This window comes from Myotis lucifugus, unplaced genomic scaffold (genome assembly GCF_000147115.1).
Source record: "Myotis lucifugus unplaced genomic scaffold, Myoluc2.0 scaffold_42, whole genome shotgun sequence".
Classification (NCBI taxonomy): domain Eukaryota; kingdom Metazoa; phylum Chordata; class Mammalia; order Chiroptera; family Vespertilionidae; genus Myotis; species Myotis lucifugus.
The window spans coordinates 5536903-5555800 of NW_005871090.1; the positions used below are offsets into that span (position 1 = coordinate 5536903).

General features: G+C 40.8%; 1 protein-coding gene across 1 annotated transcript in view; it reads left to right on the forward strand.

Annotated features, from left to right (window-relative positions):
- MACROD2 (MACRO domain containing 2) overlaps positions 1–18898 on the forward strand; it is a 1891634-nt gene that overhangs the window by 1211152 nt on the left and 661584 nt on the right. The gene's annotated exons all lie outside the window — the stretch shown is intronic.

The following is an 18898-nucleotide window of genomic DNA, read 5'->3' on the forward strand; positions in this document are numbered from 1 at the left end:
GACTCTCAAGTAGCTTTACCAAACATTCATTCTTCCTAAAAGGACCTGAGCTTTTCATTCAAAGATCTCAGGATAATGGTTATGCATAAAGCTGACTGGCCATGCATTTAAGGTGTGAGGAAGATCAGCTGTAACATCTTTCATGCCACCCCAAGACTCATTTCTGTGATCTACTTGGTTTTATGAGATATTACTTCTTCCCTTCAAGTCTACACACCTCCTTAAAATATGACTTTAGCAGATAGACCTAGGAGGGTATGTGAGTAAATATATATACCTCCCATCTATTTAAAATATATCTATGTATAGAGAAGTGTGGAAAAAGCCACAAGAGCACCAATCCAAATAAGCTTCTGAAGTTTTAGTTATCTAGGTATGCATAGTGAAAACAAGCTTCTTCTAGTTATTCAGATGATAAAATAGAAATTCTCTATGTTACAGTCTAGATACAGATCCATCCATAATGGTGGAAACCTAAATATCCCCAAGTTTTTAAATTTTTTAATCCTCACCTAAGAATATGCTTATTGATTTTTTTTTTGAGAGAGAGAGAGAGAGAGAGAGAGAGAGACATCAATGTGAGAGAAAACATCAGTCAGTTGCCTCCCTTGCAAGCCCTGACCAGGAATCAAACCCACAACCGAGGTATGCGCCCTAACCAGGGAATGGAGCCTGCAACCTTTGGATGACAATGCTCCAACCAACAGAGCCACCCAGCCAGGGCCCAGTTCTTCACTTTCTTTTCTCCCCAAATATTAGTCACTTCCTCTGACTTTGGAGATTCCTACCTCTAGTACTTTGACTAGGTATTATTCTCTTCTTGACACTCCCCAGTCTGTATCCTCTGTCAGATTGTACCTGCCTAACTGGGAACGCATGGGTGGGACAGGGATGGGGAGAAGCATGACTCAGTTTTGTATGTACAATTCTGAGTGATTGGGAGGGCCAGGCAAAAGCGCTCCTATTCCACAAGCTTGCCATCAAACACTATTACTCTTAAATAATGCTACATAAAGTAATCAAGGATTTGACTGTTCAGATGTGGCCACAATAGGGACCAATTTGATCTAAGTGCCGAGTGTCAGATTATTTTGTGTATAAAATTTTTGGGTGTGTTTTCCCTGAGAACATCAGCCTTGAAAACCTATTCATGCACCAGACTCACAGATTATGTGTGCTGCTTTCAACTTCAATGTGACTAATCTAGTTTGCAACCACAATGGATGGCCCTGTCTGTCTATTCATTCTTTCTTAGTATTAATGGGCCTAAGATATGGAATTAGGGACTAAAAAGTTGGTCTCCATATAAAAAGGATTGACATATTTAGTGAGTTATTTAATGGGACCTGTAATGGAGCCTAGAAAAGTATTTCTAATTCTCTTTGGTGATCTCCTTATAATTAACTAGACCATGTGTATCTGTTCATTCAATTAGAATGTATTTACTGTGCTTCTACAATGTGTCTGTCTCTGTCCTATGCTCTTATATTTATCATTGGGTAAAATAGACAACGATCCTTGCCTTTATCTCTATCTTTCAGCTATGCTTTAAGCCTTAGAATATTACTGTTAGGAATAGGATCAGCATAGTTCAGTGCACACTTTTAGTTGCATGAATGAATCTGGTCTGACTCCTCTTGGCCAAATCCTTGTCCTTTCACATTTTATTTCAGGCTCTTGATCTGTGTTGTCCAATAACTTTCAGTGATAGTGGACATATTCTCTGCTCTCTGTGCTCTCCAGTGTGGTAGCCACTAGACATATGCAGCTTCAAGACCTTGAAATGTGGTTAGTGCAACTAAGGAGTTGAATTTTTAATTTTATTTAACTTTATGTGTGTTAATGAAATTTAATGAAAATTAAATTTCACTAGATGCACATAGCTAGTGTCACTGTGTTGGGCCATGCAGCTCTAGATGACCCACAGCTCCCTGTGGTCTCTGGAAGATGAGAGGCTGCTGCTCCTCTTTGGCAGGTGGCTCCTAAGGAAAATGCCACCAGCCATTCTGGATGTCCAGGGATCCAGACATCTGACTGCTCATGTGTCAAGTGTCAAGATATAGGAAAGTGCATAGCCAGGCAGGGAGAGCTGGATCCTGGAGATGATGTCAACTGGTAGCTACCTATGCAGATGTTTGCTGCCCAGGAAGGCTGTAAGAGCTCCTCATGGGAGTTTTCAGCTGGCAAGAAGTCTGACAACATGTCATATGTGACCGGAGTCCATGAGGCTGGACTAAAGGGAGACCTTTAAATACTAGGTTACTTTTCAGAAGCAGAATTATGTTTCCTAGGAGGGCTTTTAAGAGGGAAACAAGACTTCAGTGTTTGGAGAAACTGTGCCATTGGGATGGATTTTGAGCCCAGGAACCCAATGTAGGCAGTTGCTTATCAATAGAATTGGGGTACAGAAAAGAAACAGATTTGTAATAAAAGAGCTTATTCTCCAGATCATACAGCAAACAACAGCAAAGTCCACATGTTGTTGAGTCCAGCGAGCTAAAGCGGCACCTTCCATTCTTCTTGCCTGCAGCTGGCTGGGTTGAGAGATGGAGGTCTTTGCTTTTTCAGAGACTCAGTGATTCTCCGTGAGGGTTTTTAGAAGAAAGAAACCATCTATTAGAAAGCAATTCAATATACTAATAAACACATTATAAGTCCTGTCAAGTTAGTTTATACTATCATTGGTTAATTCTCTCCATTAATGATCACTGTCTGAAGCTTTAGTGCCATGAAATCACCCACAGTGAGGCCTGATCGAGATGGAATACAATGGCATTCTAAGTCAGGGGAATCTGCTGGGAATCAATCTAGTCTGAAGTCTCTGGGACTGAGAACCTAAGATTCAAAAAGGAGCAAAGCTGACTTGGGCAGTTGAGTGCATGGCCAGATATTAGAGAGAAAAGCAAAGATTTAGGTGAGGGGACTATGATAAGTTCATTTCAGCCTTTTCCAGATGCCTTCACAACTCTTTGTTGGACCAGTTCCATGCAAGGTCAATGTCTTGGGTCATTTAAAAAGCCTTTAAAATGTATTGGTTATTTGTAAGTTGTAGGTCCCTACATACATGAAATTATTTCTCAAAATGATCTAGTTTAAATGGATTCTTGTTCTTGCCCTGCCATCTATATAGTCTTATTGGTCAAGTCACTAACTACCCTTGAGTACCTTCACATATCAAAGGATTCAGTGGAGTAGATGAAATGCAAGGTCTATATTTTTTCTGAGTAATAAAAACAAAATCTCTCTTGGTTTGTACTTGTTAGAAATGGAAAGATAAGCACTTTACACTTATTTTATAGGACAATGGATTATCACTTGGGTTGGTGCAGGAGAAAAGATGGGTATCAGAATTTCAGAGAAGGGATTGTATTTTGATAAGCCACATTCAGGATTCCATAAAATTATATTGGGAAAATTTTTATACAAACTGCATAATGAATGCCTGACTATGCTTTCTTATGGCGCACATCATCACTCCCTTTTAAGTCCTGGCTATCATACTTAAAATTTAACTGCTTCCTCAATTCTTTGCCTCTCCAGTCTCATTTTATTTTATCCCTAGACCTAATCACTTCTAATATTCTATAACATTTACCTCTTTATTTTATTGTCTTACCACTCTCCATTAATCTCCACACAAGAAGAGATTTTTTGCCCTAGCAGTTTGGCTCAGTGGATATAGCCTCGGCCCATGAACTGAAGGATCCCGGGTTTGATTCTGGTCAAGGGCATGTAACTAAGTTGTAGGTTTGATCCCTGGCCCTGGTAGGGGTTTGTGCAGGAGGCAACCAATTCATGTGTCACATTGATGTTTCTCTCTCTGTCTCTCCCCCTCCCTTCCAGTCTCTCTAAAAATCAATGGAAAATATCTTCAGGTGAGGATTAACAACAACAACAAAAACAGGATTTTTGTTTTTTACATTAGTGTATCTTCTTACTTAAATTGCTTCTGGCATGTAGCAGGTACTCAGTACACATGTGCTGAATGAAGGCAGGAATCTTCTTGTCTGGTAGGGACATGTCATATCTAGACTCTAAAACATGAACCTTATAAGTGGCATCTTCTATGAGGGTTTATTAGGATTTTCTTGGGAAATGTGGCAAAGACTAGTCAGTGCTCACCCGCTCATTCCCTTTCTTCCTTGGCATCCAACTAGACTGCATTTCCCATCTGCCCTTTCATTGGCCTCTATGTGGTAGTGTTCTGGCCAGTGAAACATGGATGGAAATGATGTGTGTCACCTCCAGATGGGTCTGTGATAACCTGCCTCCTCAGTCCTCCAAGTCCTTTTCCTCTTCTGCTGGGTTGAATGAAGCTGGCCCCCAGAGCTCCCTTAGGCCTCTTTGTTGAAGGTGGCCAAGTGCATCAGAGGGAAGTTTCTGTGTCCTCCAGGAGAGCCTCGCAGGGGAGAACCCATCCACCCCAAACACACACAGTGGACTTTAACATCAGCATTGGTGTACCATACAAGGAGTAAACGTGTCTGTATTAAACCACTGAGATCTTTTTTGCTCTGTTACAAAAGCAGTTAGTGTTTCTCTAACCAGGAGCATGAAATTTTTCTGTTTATTAACAGAAGGATTGACATTTTAAAAGGAGAAGAAACATTGCTGTAGTGTGACTGTGTTACTGAAACAAGCCTCGTGCTCCTTGTTATAGACTAATGTGCTAATTTAAGAAAAAAATTCAGCTGTAAAATACAGTGAGAAAAAGAAATCCCTCTCCTTTTCCAATCAATTAATTGACATGCTTTCCTGTTTATTTATTTACTTTTTAAAAAATGGATTAATCTCTTTCATGGAAGAGATGCATTAGGCTCTGGAGAATTTTAGCATATACCCCGATCATTTTTCATTTTATTTTTTTACTTGTCCTTTTTGTTTCCTCCAGAAACCACCCAGTGTGCTGTGTTTTAGAAACATTTTCAATTACTTGAATGTTTGTATCCACTTGTTATATTCAATAGTTGCCCCCATAAGAGAACCAAGAAACATAACCCTATTTTTCAGTTTATTTGCTCTAAGTTTTTCCTTTCATATTTATCTCCTGAAGTTTTTTTCATGTTTCTCTTTTACTTCTGGAGCGTCACTTGTGGTCCATATGTTACTACCTAAGTAAGCTGGCACACCGTGTTTCTGTGGAGACACCAACCTTTTCCAGCTTTTGATCTCCCCTCAAGCAATTGCTTTCTTGGAACAAGCATTAAGAAAAACCATGGCTGAATAACAAGTCTTAATTAGAGTGGATGGAACTGTCAAAGTGGAAAAGCTGTCTGAGAATATGTTTTCTTTGGCTGAAGGTTCCTTTGAGTGGCCTCATCTAGGCTGGAGAGGGATGCTATGTGGCCAGGTCCGTTCCTTCATAGCCCCACTGCCACCCTCCACCACCTTGAGGCAAGCTTCCCATGGCTGATAGTGAGAGTGCACTGGGGCCTCCTCTTGCATCAACTTGAAGTGAGTTTATACCATGCATTGCATATACACTTTTTAGCCTGGCTTTTAAAAACTATCTGCAAAGAGAAGTCTAATGGAAACTGACTTTGGTTAACTTGGAGGTTTAATGAGCTGACGGAATAGAGAGAAGATACCTTTTGAGTGCCAGCAGCTTGGGACTTCTTGCTTTTGGCATCTGCTTCTGCATCCGTATAGCTTTGGCCTCTGATTTTTAATCAGGCTGTAAGGATCATAACGCCGAGGCTGTTCGCCGCCACCCTGCAAGACCCCATTCACACAGGCTAGTTGGGCTGGAGAAGCTCAGGTGAAACTAATAATGATTAAATGTGTTTATATTTGACTTTCAATTATAATTTTTTAATGGCTGATACACTTCCCGAAATAGAGTTAATTTTTAGTTCTTACCTGGATAGGTAAGGGAGGAAATGGGAGGAAATTATGAGTGGAAGGAAAAACTCTGCTTGATATTAAATATCCCCATAACCTTTAATCACAAATGCAAATTGGTGTTTATTCAGATGGGGAATTGAAAGTTTTTTATTTTATTTAGGATCACACATTAGGATTTGAGTACTATGCAGATTAATCTGAATATGTGCTCATCAAAATACTGTGAACTAAATTTATGTAAGTACACATTATTCCAGAAACCTTCATTTTAAATCGGTAGTGCATGTAGACAGCAGGTTAGCATATTCTTAACAATGTTAGTAAAAAAACTGGTATTCTAGGAGTTTCTTAATAGTATTCACTTAAAGAAGTAAAACTTGTTACAGTTTCTTGATATTGTGGAGCAACAACATGTACAATAGTTGAGATTGTTTTTATTTACATTTCCCCTTTGAACAACTTTACTAGTAAGTTAATATTTGTACCCCCAGCCATTCCATGCATTAACTCCCATGGATGCATAAGAATAGCAACAAAGATTAATATAACATCTAGAATAATAGAAAGAATTTCACCTATAGTTTTAGGTATTTGCATTTTTATAAGTGTTTTTCTGGAAAGTGTCAGCAGGAGGGATTTTTGCTGTTTTGAGTAAGGACCTTTCTTTATTTTGCCCCTGATGAACTCTAAGCATTCACTTGGCTCTCTGGCTACTTCCTTCCAAAAGCCTGTGAGGTGGGATGAACTGGGGGGCAATGGCAATCAGTTGGGGTTAAGTGACTTTTTCACAGCTGCACTGTGATCCAGGAGGACACAATCACACCCTTGACTCCATCAGGCTTGTCATTGCTAAAGCTTGGGCAGTACAGAGGGGAAAGAACCCGTTTTGAAGTTTGAATCCCATTTTGGCATTTACTAGCTATGTGACTGTGGGCAAATTATTTAACCTCTATGATCATTATTTTATTTATTTGTGTTACAGAAAAAATGAGTTATTTTATTAATCCATATGAGGATCAAATGAAACTATATGAATAATATATTTATATAAAAGTTGGATTAATTTTATCATTAATTTCTATTTTTAAAATATTTCATATTTGTAGTAAAGAATTAACCTTGCCTTAAGGCAGTGGTCGGCAAACTCATTAGTCAACAGAGCCAAATATCAACAGTACAACGATTGAAATTTCTTTTGAGAACCAAATTTTTTAAACTTAAACTATATAGGTAGGTACATTGTTATTAACTTAATTAGGGTACTCCTAAGGCTTAGGAAGAGCCACACTCAAGGGGCCAAAGAGCCGCATGTGGCTTGCAAGCCGCAGTTTGCCGACCATGGCTAAGGGAAGATCTGGCCTAGGTCTTTGGTAACTGGGAGGTAATCCGTGTTTGCTTGGAAGCCTTGGACCAACTACATAGTAACAATGTGATGTGCTTGCAGAGTGGTCATGTTACCAGTAAGAAGAGGTCCTAGTCCAGTGATGGCGAACTTTTTGAGTTCGGCGTGTCAGCATTTTGAAAAACCCTAACGTAACTCTGGTGCCGTGTCACATAGAGAAATTTTTTGATATTTGCAACCATAGTAAAACAAAGACTTATATTTTTGATATTTATTTTATATATTTAAATGCCATTTAACAAAGAAAAATCAACCAAAAAAATGAGTTCGTATGTCACCTCTGACACGAGTGTCATAGGTTTGCCATCACTGTCCTAGTCTCTACTTGTTGCTTGTGTGAGTGGAATTCTTGTGATATCCCAAGAAAAGGAATTTTGGGAGACTTGCAAGGGAGGATGAGGTATTGTAGAAAGCTTTATTTCTGTGGCATCAAACCCCTGAGTTTTCAAGGTCCCATTTCCCTTAGTTCTCTCAAGGAAGAAGTACCATCTTTCTCTTAACAGGGCTAAACTTAGAGCCATTATCCAGAGCTTTTGTTCCATGTCTACACAGTCCATCCAACATCAGGCCAGCTTAGTTGGTCTTCCCAGTTGCAACCCACCAGTCCATTGCATGTGGGGTCCGCAGGGCCACATGGCTAAGGAGGAAACTTGGGAAAATGCAAGGAAGCAGGAACAAGAGAGTCCCATGAGCCAAGAGCACCAAGAGAGCAAACTCCTTGGTTTGGGGTATTATGTAGCCTCAAATTTTTGCAGATTTGCAGGCGTCCTGCCTACTCTGGCCAATGATCTCTGTTTCCAGATTTGACTGACAGATATCTTTCGTAGTCATCCTGACTCATTATGCATATATTCATCTCCCCTTTGTTGGACCCCTTCCCCCAGTGACCTGCAGGGAATGGGCTGGTGGTTCCCCGGGGAGTGTGAAATTGCAGCTTCCTGCTGAAGCTGCCCAAATGACATGCCTATAATGTCTGGCCTCCTTTTCGCTCCTTTTTTAATATTAATAACTAGCTAATTACAATGGTATCAGTCACACAGACATAATCTTGTGGTGGAACCGACCACACATCACAGTTTTAGTATGGGACTGGCCATGCCATATAGACCAACCATGTGGCTTAGTCATCCTGGAGACTGAGTTCAACCACATGGATATTCAATCAAGCAATCATGCCTATGTAATAGAGCCCCAATAAATCTCTGGCCACTGAAGCTCAGATGAAAGTCTCTGATTGGTAGTACTCTGTATTTTTACATATCAATGTGGGAGAGTAATATTTCCTGACTCCACAGCAAAGGACAATGGAAGATTTTTATTTGGACCTTCTCACACTCTCCCCTATGCATCTCTTCAATAGGCTTATTTTGATCTGTATCCTTTCCCTCCCTCTAACTAACAATAAATGTGAGTCTAATCGTTTGTGAGTTCTGTGAGAACTTTCAGTAAATTTTCAAACCTGAAGTTGGCTTTGGGGCACCCCAAATTTGTAGTTGGTATCAAGTGAGGATAGTTTTGGGGATTATGCTCTTAAACTTTGCCATCTGGCTAACTCCAGGCACATATGAAAGCCAACATTCTCTATTGCACCCACTACTAGGCATGCCAATCATTTTCTTAGCCAATTTTGTACTCTTTCCTTAGAAACACTTTCATGCCAAAGGTTTAAAAATGATCCCAAATAATGCATGACTTCAGAACTCTGGACATGGTGCAAAAGGGTGGATAATTGAGTGAAAATGAACTAATGTAATTTGGAATATGGGCACCGAGACTCAGTTAGTCGATGTTGGTCTTCAATCTGTCAGATCACCTGGACTTGAGGCCTGTGGCCAGGAACTGTGAGGCAGCCAGAATTGTCCATGTTTATTTTTATTTATTTATTTATTTTTTAAATATATTTTATTGATTCCCTACAGAGAGAAAGGGAGAGAGACAGAGAGCTAGAAACATCGATGAGAGAGAAACATCGATCAGCTGCCTCCCACACACTCCCCACTGGAGATGCGCCCGCAACCAAGGCACATGCCCTTGACCGGAACCGAACCTGGGACCCTTCAGTCCGCAGGCCGACGCTCCATCCACTGAGCCAAACCGGTTACGGCAAAGAATTGTCCATGTTTAGAAGAGTGCACAAAGGCAGTTTGTAGAGAGCATGAAGAATGAAAGTGACTTGAAGAGAGAAGTAGAGCCAGCAGCTGAGGCCTCACAGATGAGAACAGGACAGGTCACTTTTTAGGCTTTTTAAGATCCAGTGTTTTTCTCTGTACTTCCTTTTCATGATTTTCCTCTATATCCTTTCAAATACCCTCTTCTGAAGCACACATGTGAGGATTCCCATTCCTTACAACCAAAAGAGTGTTGGTAAAGACATCCCTATGATGCTGAGGTGATTTTAAAATGGCCAAAAAAGATAGTGGCTAAATATCTGCATTCGATGAAAAACTCATCAAATTGCCAAAACACATAAAAATAGCAATAGAAACTCAAAAATATCTGAAAGAAATAATTTATAAGAGCGGATCCTATTTTTCTTAAGTGAAAAAATATTTAACTTCTCAAGTATTCAAAAGATTGTAAGAAATATATATATAATACTAGAGGCCTGGTGCACAAAATTCATGAATGGGTAGGGTCCCTAGGCCTGGTCTGCGATCAGGGCCAGTCTGTGGGGCGACCAGTGGGGAAATTGGGGGCCCCTGCTGGCACCCACCTTGGCCCTCTTGTTGCCGCCCGCTCTCCAGCCCCACTCCCCACTGCTGCAGCCAGTTGCCTCCCTCTTGGGGCAACCAGCGAGGCGTCAGGGGACCCCTGCTGGCACCCGCCTTGGCTGGCCTGGGGCCTGCTGGCTGGGGGCAGCTCCTGCATTGAGCGTCTGATCCCTGGTGGTCAGTGCCCATCATAGTGACCGGTCGTTCCACTGGTCGTTCCTCAGTTCAGTTGATTTGCACATTAGGCTTTTATTATATAGGATAGCAAAATATACATTATATACATAAAATTAAAATATTTAGTTATTGCTAATAACCATTGTTAGAGAGATTGTGGTGGAAACATGCACTTGTGTACATTTGTGGGCATTGTAAAATAATACTATTTTTTTGAAAAGCAACATGACAATGTGTTTTTAAGCTGTAAACATAATTGCATTCTTTGGCTGAGCAATCCTATCTTAAGAACTCACATGTACATTTTCAGAAATATGGAAAAATCTTACATATAAAGTTATGTAATTAAAAACAAAAAATGAAACTATTTTCTTTTCAGTGGGCAGTGGTAAAAGTAAGCCACTCTGTCTCAACTTGATAGATTATTATGCAGACATTAATGAGAATTATAAAGATTATGTAGCAACAGGGAAAACTGCTTGTACTTTGCAAGGTGAAAAATAATGGGGGATATAAAATTATATCTATGCCATAATAAACTTGTCTAGGAATAATAACAATAGTGATAATTTATCAATTAACTATAGATTAGGAACTTTTTGTTACTTTATGCATATAATTCACGTAAATTTCACTATGGGTGACATTATTCTTATTCTCATTTTACAAACAGGGAATCTAGACACAGAGAGTGGAACCAATTTACCTAATACTCTGTAGCTTGAAGTGTTGTTCCATTACAATCCAACTGGCCTGATACCAACTGGGATACTGAAACGCAATTCTCACTTTAACCACATGGTGTTGGTGTCAGATTCTGCATGTCTAAGGCTCAAATCTCCACAGGACTCCACTTATGTGAGACATCACCCACACTTTGGGAGTCCCCAGACCATCAATTAACTATAGATTAGGAACTTTTTGTTACTTTATGCATATAATTCACGTAAATTTCACTATGGGTGACATATTCTTATTCTCATTTTACAAACGGGGAATCTAGACACAGAGAGTGGAACCAATTTACCTAATACTCTGTAGCTTGAAGTGTTGTTCCATTTCAATCCAACTGGCCTGATACCAACTGGGATACTGAAACGCAATTCTCACTTTAACCACATGGTGTTGGTGTCAGATTCTGCATGTCTAAGGCTCAAATCTCCACAGGACTCCACTTATGTGAGACATCACCCACACTTTGGGAGTCCCCAGACCATCTTCACTTATGATCAATTGGCTATACATTTTAAAGTTCCCATGGTCCCCTCAGGTTTGATAATTTGAAAGAAAATTTACAGAACTCAGTTAAATGTCATACTTAGGATTATAGTTTTACTAGAGGCCTGGTGCATGAAATTTGTGAACGGGTAGAGTCCCTAGGCCTAGTCGGCAATCAGGGCCAATCTGTGGGGTGACCAGTGGGGAAATAAGGGACAGCGCCAGCCTGCTCACCAGCTGGTCGCAGCCCCTGATTGCACTGCTACCACCACTGGTCACCTCCCTCTGCTGGGTGACTGATGGGGTGACCGGGGGGCCCCTGCTGGTACCCACCTTAGCTGGCCTGGGGCCTGCGGGCTGGGGGAAGCTCCCTCATTGAGTGTCTTCTCCCTGGTGGTCACTGCGCGTCATCATGACTGGTCGTTCCACGGGTTGTTCCGCCATTCAGTCCATTTGCATATTAGGCTTTTATTATATAGGACTAGAGGGCCCAATACATGGATTCGTGCACCGGTGGGGTCCCTCATCCTGGCCTGAACCCCCATGGGGGATGTCAGGCAGGCCTATAGGGATTGGGCCAAAACCGGCAGTCTGACATCCCCAAGGGATGTAGTAGTGCACAAAGTGGCAGGTGGCTGGGGAGGAGGCCAAGCCCAGGTGGGCACCGCACCACTCTCACTCACCCTGGCTCCGCTGTGCCTGCCAACACCACCTGGTAGCGCTGCTGCAGAACTGGGAGAGGCTTGTGCCACCACAGCTGCGCTCCAGCCATGAGCCTGGCGTCTAGCACCTGTCAGTCAGCTGACTGGCACTCCTGCTGTGGGAGCACACTGACCACCAGGGGGCAGCTCCTGTGTTGAGCGTCTGACCCTGGTAGTCAGTGCACATCATAGCGACAGGTCGATTAGTCAACAGGTCGCTTAGGATTTTATAAATATAGATGATAAAGACACAGATCAGGAATAGCCAAGTGAGGAGACCTAAGGGCAAGGTGTGCAGGGTGGGAGGCCCCTCTCCACATGGACTACAGGCTTGTGGGCCCCCCAGCTCATCCACCTGCTCACCAACAAGGAAACTCCACTGAGTCAGTGCCTGCTTTCATAGGGGCTTTATTATGTAGGCATGCTTGCTCAAGTCATGAGCCCCATGACTGAACTCAATCCCCAGCCCCTTTTTTCTCCACAAGGTCAGGCTGGCCCAAAGTTTTAGGTGTCTAATTATGTATTTGGCTTTCCAGTGACCAAATTCCCATTCTAAAGCTATCTACTGGCCCCAGAGTGACTTCATTAGCATAACAAAGACACTCCTGTCACAGGAAATTCCCAGGGTTTTAAATGCTCCATACCAGGAACCTGGACAAAGACCAGATATATTTTTTATTGTACCTCGAGTGTCTTTCAGAATTAGGAAAATTCATCTTTTGTTCTTGAGAAATCATTAGGTTCTCTATATAATGATGATCCAATGGAAAGAACTTTGGGTTCTAACTTTGGTCCAGACCCTTACAACAAGCTCTGCTTCCAGTAGCTCACAAGCATTGTATTTCTCCCCAGGTCACCTCACTTTCGTGGCCTCAGTTTATTTTTCTGTAATGGCTTCTTAAATTACATTAAGAGTTTCTTCTACTTTTAATTTTTCATCACTCTCTGGTTCCTAGATGGCTTATATCATAATTAGAGGTTATTTGAGATTTAGACCAAAGCTCAGGAGTTATACACTCTGGGTCCAAAGTCCACCTTCATCATTTCCTGTGTGATCTTGGCTCATTTGCATAACCTCTCTGTGCTGCAGTTTTCTCATTTGTATAATGGTGAGGATAGTAGTATACACCTCATAGTGTTGCTAAAAGAATAAGATGTGACAATGCAGGTAAAAGCTTTAGCAGTGATTTTGGCAGAAATATGCAATAAATGTTCTTGTAAGTAATTTATATTGCATCAAATTTTTATATAATTTTAAGTTAGATCTTCACTAAAATAAAACATGAATATACAAGGATGTATAGAACTTTACTTGATTCTTGATGAGAATCTGAGGGAATATTACCAGTAACATAATTAAAAAATAAATATATCCAAAATTTGGGGGAGAAAAAGAATATTATCATTTGCCCTATAACAAAATACTGTTATTATAGGTTACCCAAATTGCTGTGAAAGAGAATGTGTTATGCACATTTTCACTGTCATGGAAGAATTGCAATCTGAGTTCAGAGTATACTAAATTTATTGAATGCAGAAGGAGATAATGGAAGTCTTGAAACATCCTTAACATGAATGGAAGAGCTGAGATAGTGACTGTACAACCAATGATGAACACCAGGTGAATTAGTAGACCCAGTCAATGGAACCACCTCACTAAAGAATTACAAAGTAGATTCCCCTTAGAAGTTCTGGTGTTGCCATATCCCAGCCCTGGGGCTTTCAGTTATATAACCAACAAGATATAAAAATAGCTGAAATGAAATACTGATTAAATGAGGAGGATTAGATTATATGATGCCTTTCTGAGAATGTCAAGTATTTTTTTTTCCCCATTTGCTGGCCTATATTTTATAAAGACAAAGAAAAGTTTACTTTCAAAATTAATTTACTTTTCAATAAGCCAAAAGGACAAGAATATTTCAGGCATAATGGGAGTTTCATTTTTAGCTTTTTTTTTTTGACACTTTGGACAAAAACTAATCAATGTTGCCATTATAGTATGCTTACTAATTTTAGTATTTTTTCACTTGTGTCCATGAGAAACCAACAACATTTAAAATGCAGAAATAATCATGAATATTAATATTATTAAAATCCAGATAATTAATCATAATTCTTATAATCAATACGTGTTTTTCAGGTATACACATTTATAAGGTTTATTTTCTCTGTACTTTTATTTTGTATTATCTACATTTTTTTAGTAATAATTCATGGAATTCTTGGATAAACAAATAATTTCATAAAGTCTAAACACAGTATTTTTCTGATGTTGAGATAAGTTAATCTATCAAGGTAAAAACAATGTCCACATTCTTACTGCTCATTTATTCTTTCATGCATTCATTAGCTAATAAAAGCATAAAGTGCTGGTGGAAGGCAGAGCACAGGGTTAGCTCTGCGAGAAGCTGATGAATATAGAAAATTGAGCAAAAGAGATAGGAAATGCATCCACATAGCTGTAGTCAAAGACATCAGGCATTGAACAGTCAGAAGAAATTACAATAAATAAGGTATGCCTTCACTCAGTATACTGTATATACAGAGAGAGAGAGAGAGAGAGAGAGAGAGAGAGAGAGAGAGTGAGATTCTTCTGTAAGAGTCACTAATTACTTAGAGGTCAATGACCATTTATTCTTCTTCCAAACATTACTCCACATTACTCCTCTTCTGTAGATATGAAATAATTTCATATTAGTGGCCTATTGAGGTGAATGTTTTATTAGAAGTTCTTCAAGGAGACCAATGACCTGATTTTTTCACATAGAAAGGCTACAAATTTTCTCTTGTAGTTTATGGGTTTAGTCTCAGAGAATAAAATGTACTCATCTCATATTTGTTCCTTTATGCTTTACTTCAGTGTGTGCGTGTGTGTGTGTGTGTGTGTGTGTGTGTGTGTGTGTGAGAGAGAGAGAGAGAGAGAGAGAGAGAGAGAGAGACTTGATTTTTTGCACTAGAACCTTCAACTAACGAAGGTCTTCTCTCAGAATGGCAGATACTTTGAGAGATATTTTACTTTTTTTTGGCCATTTTGGAGAACCAATTATATGATGTAATATTCTGCCAGCCACAAAACTATCTGTACCATTCAGAGTGGTCAGCTTAAGAGCCTCAAAAATAAATGTAATCTAAATATTCTCAGTTGTATATAGATGTCTTTATTATTTCTCTTATGCTTTCTAGATTTTGATGAGTTTACATCCAGTTATAAAGATTTTCAAAGAATATCAAGTATTATCTATGCTTATAGGTATGCATCTATTTATTTATCTATAACATCTCTCTATATGCATATATAAAACATATTGCTTGTGCCTAATTAAAAGAGATCATTGTGGGTTTTTTTTTATTTTATTTTTAAACTCATTATAGGTTAATAGGAAGTTGCAAAAGTAATCTTTGTACACTTTATCCAGTTTCCCCAAATGGGGAAAACTACATTTTACATAACTATATCACAACTAGAGGCCTGATGCATGAAAATTTGTGCAAGTGTAGGCCTTCCTTTCCCCGACTGCTGGCACTGGCTTTTCTCCGGCACCCAGAACCCAGGCTTCCCTCCTCTGGCCGGCCACAGGCAACTGGGACCCAGGGCCGCACTGCCTGGAGCCCTGGCTTTGTCAGGAAGGATGTCCGGAATCACGTCTGGAAGACATCCGATATATCTCGTCTGAGTAGCATATTACCCTTTTATTAGTATAGACTAGAGGCCCAGTGCACAAAAATTTGTGCACTCGGGGAGGTACCTCAGCCTGGCCTGTGCCCTCTCGCAGTCTGGGACTCCTAGGGGGATGTCTACCTGCTGGCTTAGGCCCACTCCCCGGGGGAATAGACCTAAGCTGGCAGTCAGACATCCCTCTAGCAGCCCGGCAGCCTCGGGGGATGTCCACTTGCCAGCGGGAAGCAGGCCTAAGCTGCAGTTGGACATCCTTAGAGCTGCTGAGGAGGCAGGAGAGGCTCCCACCACCACCGCTGTACTGGCAGCCGTCAGCCTGGCTTGTGGTTGAGCAGAGCTCCCCCATGTGGGAGCACACTGACCACTAGGGGGCAGCTCCTGCATTGAGCTTCAGGCCCCTGGTGGTCAGTGTGTGTCATAGTGACCAGTCATTCCCAGTCTTTCTGCTGTTAGGGTCAATTTGCATATTACCCTTTTATTATATAGGATAGAGGCCTGGTGCATGGGTGGGGGCCAGCTGGTTTTCCCTGAAGGGTGTCCTGGATCAGGGTGGGGGGTCCCGCTTGGGTGCCTGGCCAGCCTGGGTGAGGGGCTGAGGGCCATTTTCAGGCTGGCCACACCCCCTTCAGGGTGGGGGGTCCTGCTGGGGTGCCTGGCCAGTCTGGGTGAGGGGCTGATGGCTGTTTGCAAGCTGGCCAAGCCCCCCAGCGGGGACCCTCACCCCATGAGGGTGTGGCCATCCTGGGTGAGGGGCTGATGGCTGTTTGCAGGCTGGTCACAGCCCCCAGCCACCCAAGCTCCCAGTGGAGGCTGGCTGGAAGCAGGTATCTGAGATTTATTTATCTTCTATAATTGAAACTTTGTTGCCTTGAGCGGAGGCCGCAGCTGGCCAGAGCAGGCGGGAAGCTTGGCTTCCTCTCTTGCCGGGGCAACCAAGCCTCCTGCTTGCTCTAGCTCCGTGGCTGCCGGCCGCCATCTTGGTTGGGTTTATTTGCATATAGTCGCTCTGATTGGCTGGTGGGAGTGGCTTGGGCATCGTGGAAGTGTGGTCAATTTGCATGTTTCTCTTTTATTAGATTAGATACCAAACCCAGGAAATTGACACTGGTACCATGTGTGTACATAGTTCCATTCCATCTGATCACATATGTAGAAATACTAACCACTAATTTGTACAGAAATATTACCTTACCATGAAGATCTACTTCATGCTATGCATTTTGTAGTCATACTCATCCCTACCTCCACCATCCCAAATACTTGAAAATCATAAGTCGATCCCCTATCTCTGTGATTTGCCATTTTGAGAATGTTACAAGAGCCCCTCAGAGATATTGTATGTTCAATTCCAGACTACCATGTTGCAGCAAATATCTCTATAGAGTGAGTCACACAAACTTTTTGGTTTCCCTAGTGCATATAAAAGTTATGTTTACAGTATGCTGTAGTGTATTAACTGTGTAATAGGATTATGTCTAAAAATGGGCATATCATAATTTAAAAATACGTTATTATTGCCCTAACTGGTTTGGCTCAGTGGATAGAGCGTCGGTCTATGGACTGAAGGGTCCCAGGTTTGATTCTGGTCAAGGACATGTACCTTGGTTGCAGACACATCCCAAGTAGGGACTATGCAGGAGGCAGCTGATCGATGATTCTCTCTCATCGATGTTTCTAACTTTCTATCCCTCTCCCTTCCTCTCTGTAAAATATCAATGAATATATTTTAAGAAGATATGTTATTACTAATCATAATCTGAGCCTTCAGTGAGTCATTATATTTTTGCTGGTAGATGGTCTTGCCTCAATGTTGATGAAAATGCAGTATCTGTGAAGCACAATAAAGTGAGGTATGCCTGCATATAAATGGAATCATGCAGTAGGTGACCTTTTGACATTGAGTCTTTTCCACTCAGGACAATGTCCTTGAGATTTATCTACCTCATTGCATGTTTTAATAGTTTGTTCCTTTTATTGCTAAGTGAAGGCATACCTTATTTATTGAGCTTTCTTTATTGCACTTAGAAAATGCTTTTTTTTTTTTTTTTTACAAATTAAAGATTTGTGGCAACTCCATGTCTATTGATGCCATTTTTTTTTTCAACAGCATTTGCTCACTTCATGTCCCTGTGTCACATTATGGTAATTATTGTAACTTTTCAAACTTTTTCATTAGTACTATATTTGTTTTGGTGACTTGTGATCAGCGATACTTGATGTTACCATTATAATTGTTTTGTGGCATCACAAACCGTGCCCACATAAGACAGCAAACCTAACTGACACATGTGTGTGCTCTGACTGCTCCACTGGTCACTGTTTCCCCATCTCTCTTTCTGTCTATTTCCTGAAACACAATGATACTGAAGTTAGGCCACTTAATAACCCTACAATGGCTTCTAAAAGTTCAAGTGAAAGGAAGAGTTGTGTATCTCTTACTCTAAATCAAATGCTAGAACTGATTAAGCTTAGTGAGGAAAGAATGTCAAAAGCTGAGATAGGCTAAAAGCTAGGCCTCTTGTGCCAAATAGTTAGCCAATTTGTAAATATATGGGAAAAATTCTTGAAGGAAATTAAAAGTGCTACTCTTATGAACACATGAATGAGGAGAAAGCAGAACAGCATATTGCTGATATGGAGAAAGTTTTAGTGGTCTGGGTAGAAGATCATACCAGCCACAACATTCCTTTAAGCCAAGCTAATCCAGACCAAGGCCCCAATGCTCTTCAATTCTGTGGAGGCTGAGAGAGGTGAGGAATCTGCAGAGAAAAATTCTGAAAGTAGCAGAGATTGGTTCATGGGTTAAGGAAAGAAGCCATAACATAAAAGTTCAAGGAGAAGCAGCAATTGCTGATCTAGAAGCTGTAGCAAGTTATTCAATAGAGCTACACTAAGCAACAGATTTCAATGTATATAAAACAGCCTTATATTGGAAGAAGAGGCCATATAGGACTTTCATAGCTAGAGGAGAGGAGGCAATGCCTGGCTTCAAAACTTCAAAGGATAGGCTGACTCTCTAGTTAGGGCCTAATGCAGCTGGTGTCTTTAAGTTAAAGCTCATGCTTATTTACTATTCCAAAAACCCCACGGCCTTAAGAATTATGCTAAATATCCTCAGCCTATTCTCCACAAATGGAACAGCAAAGTCTGGAAAATAGCACATCTG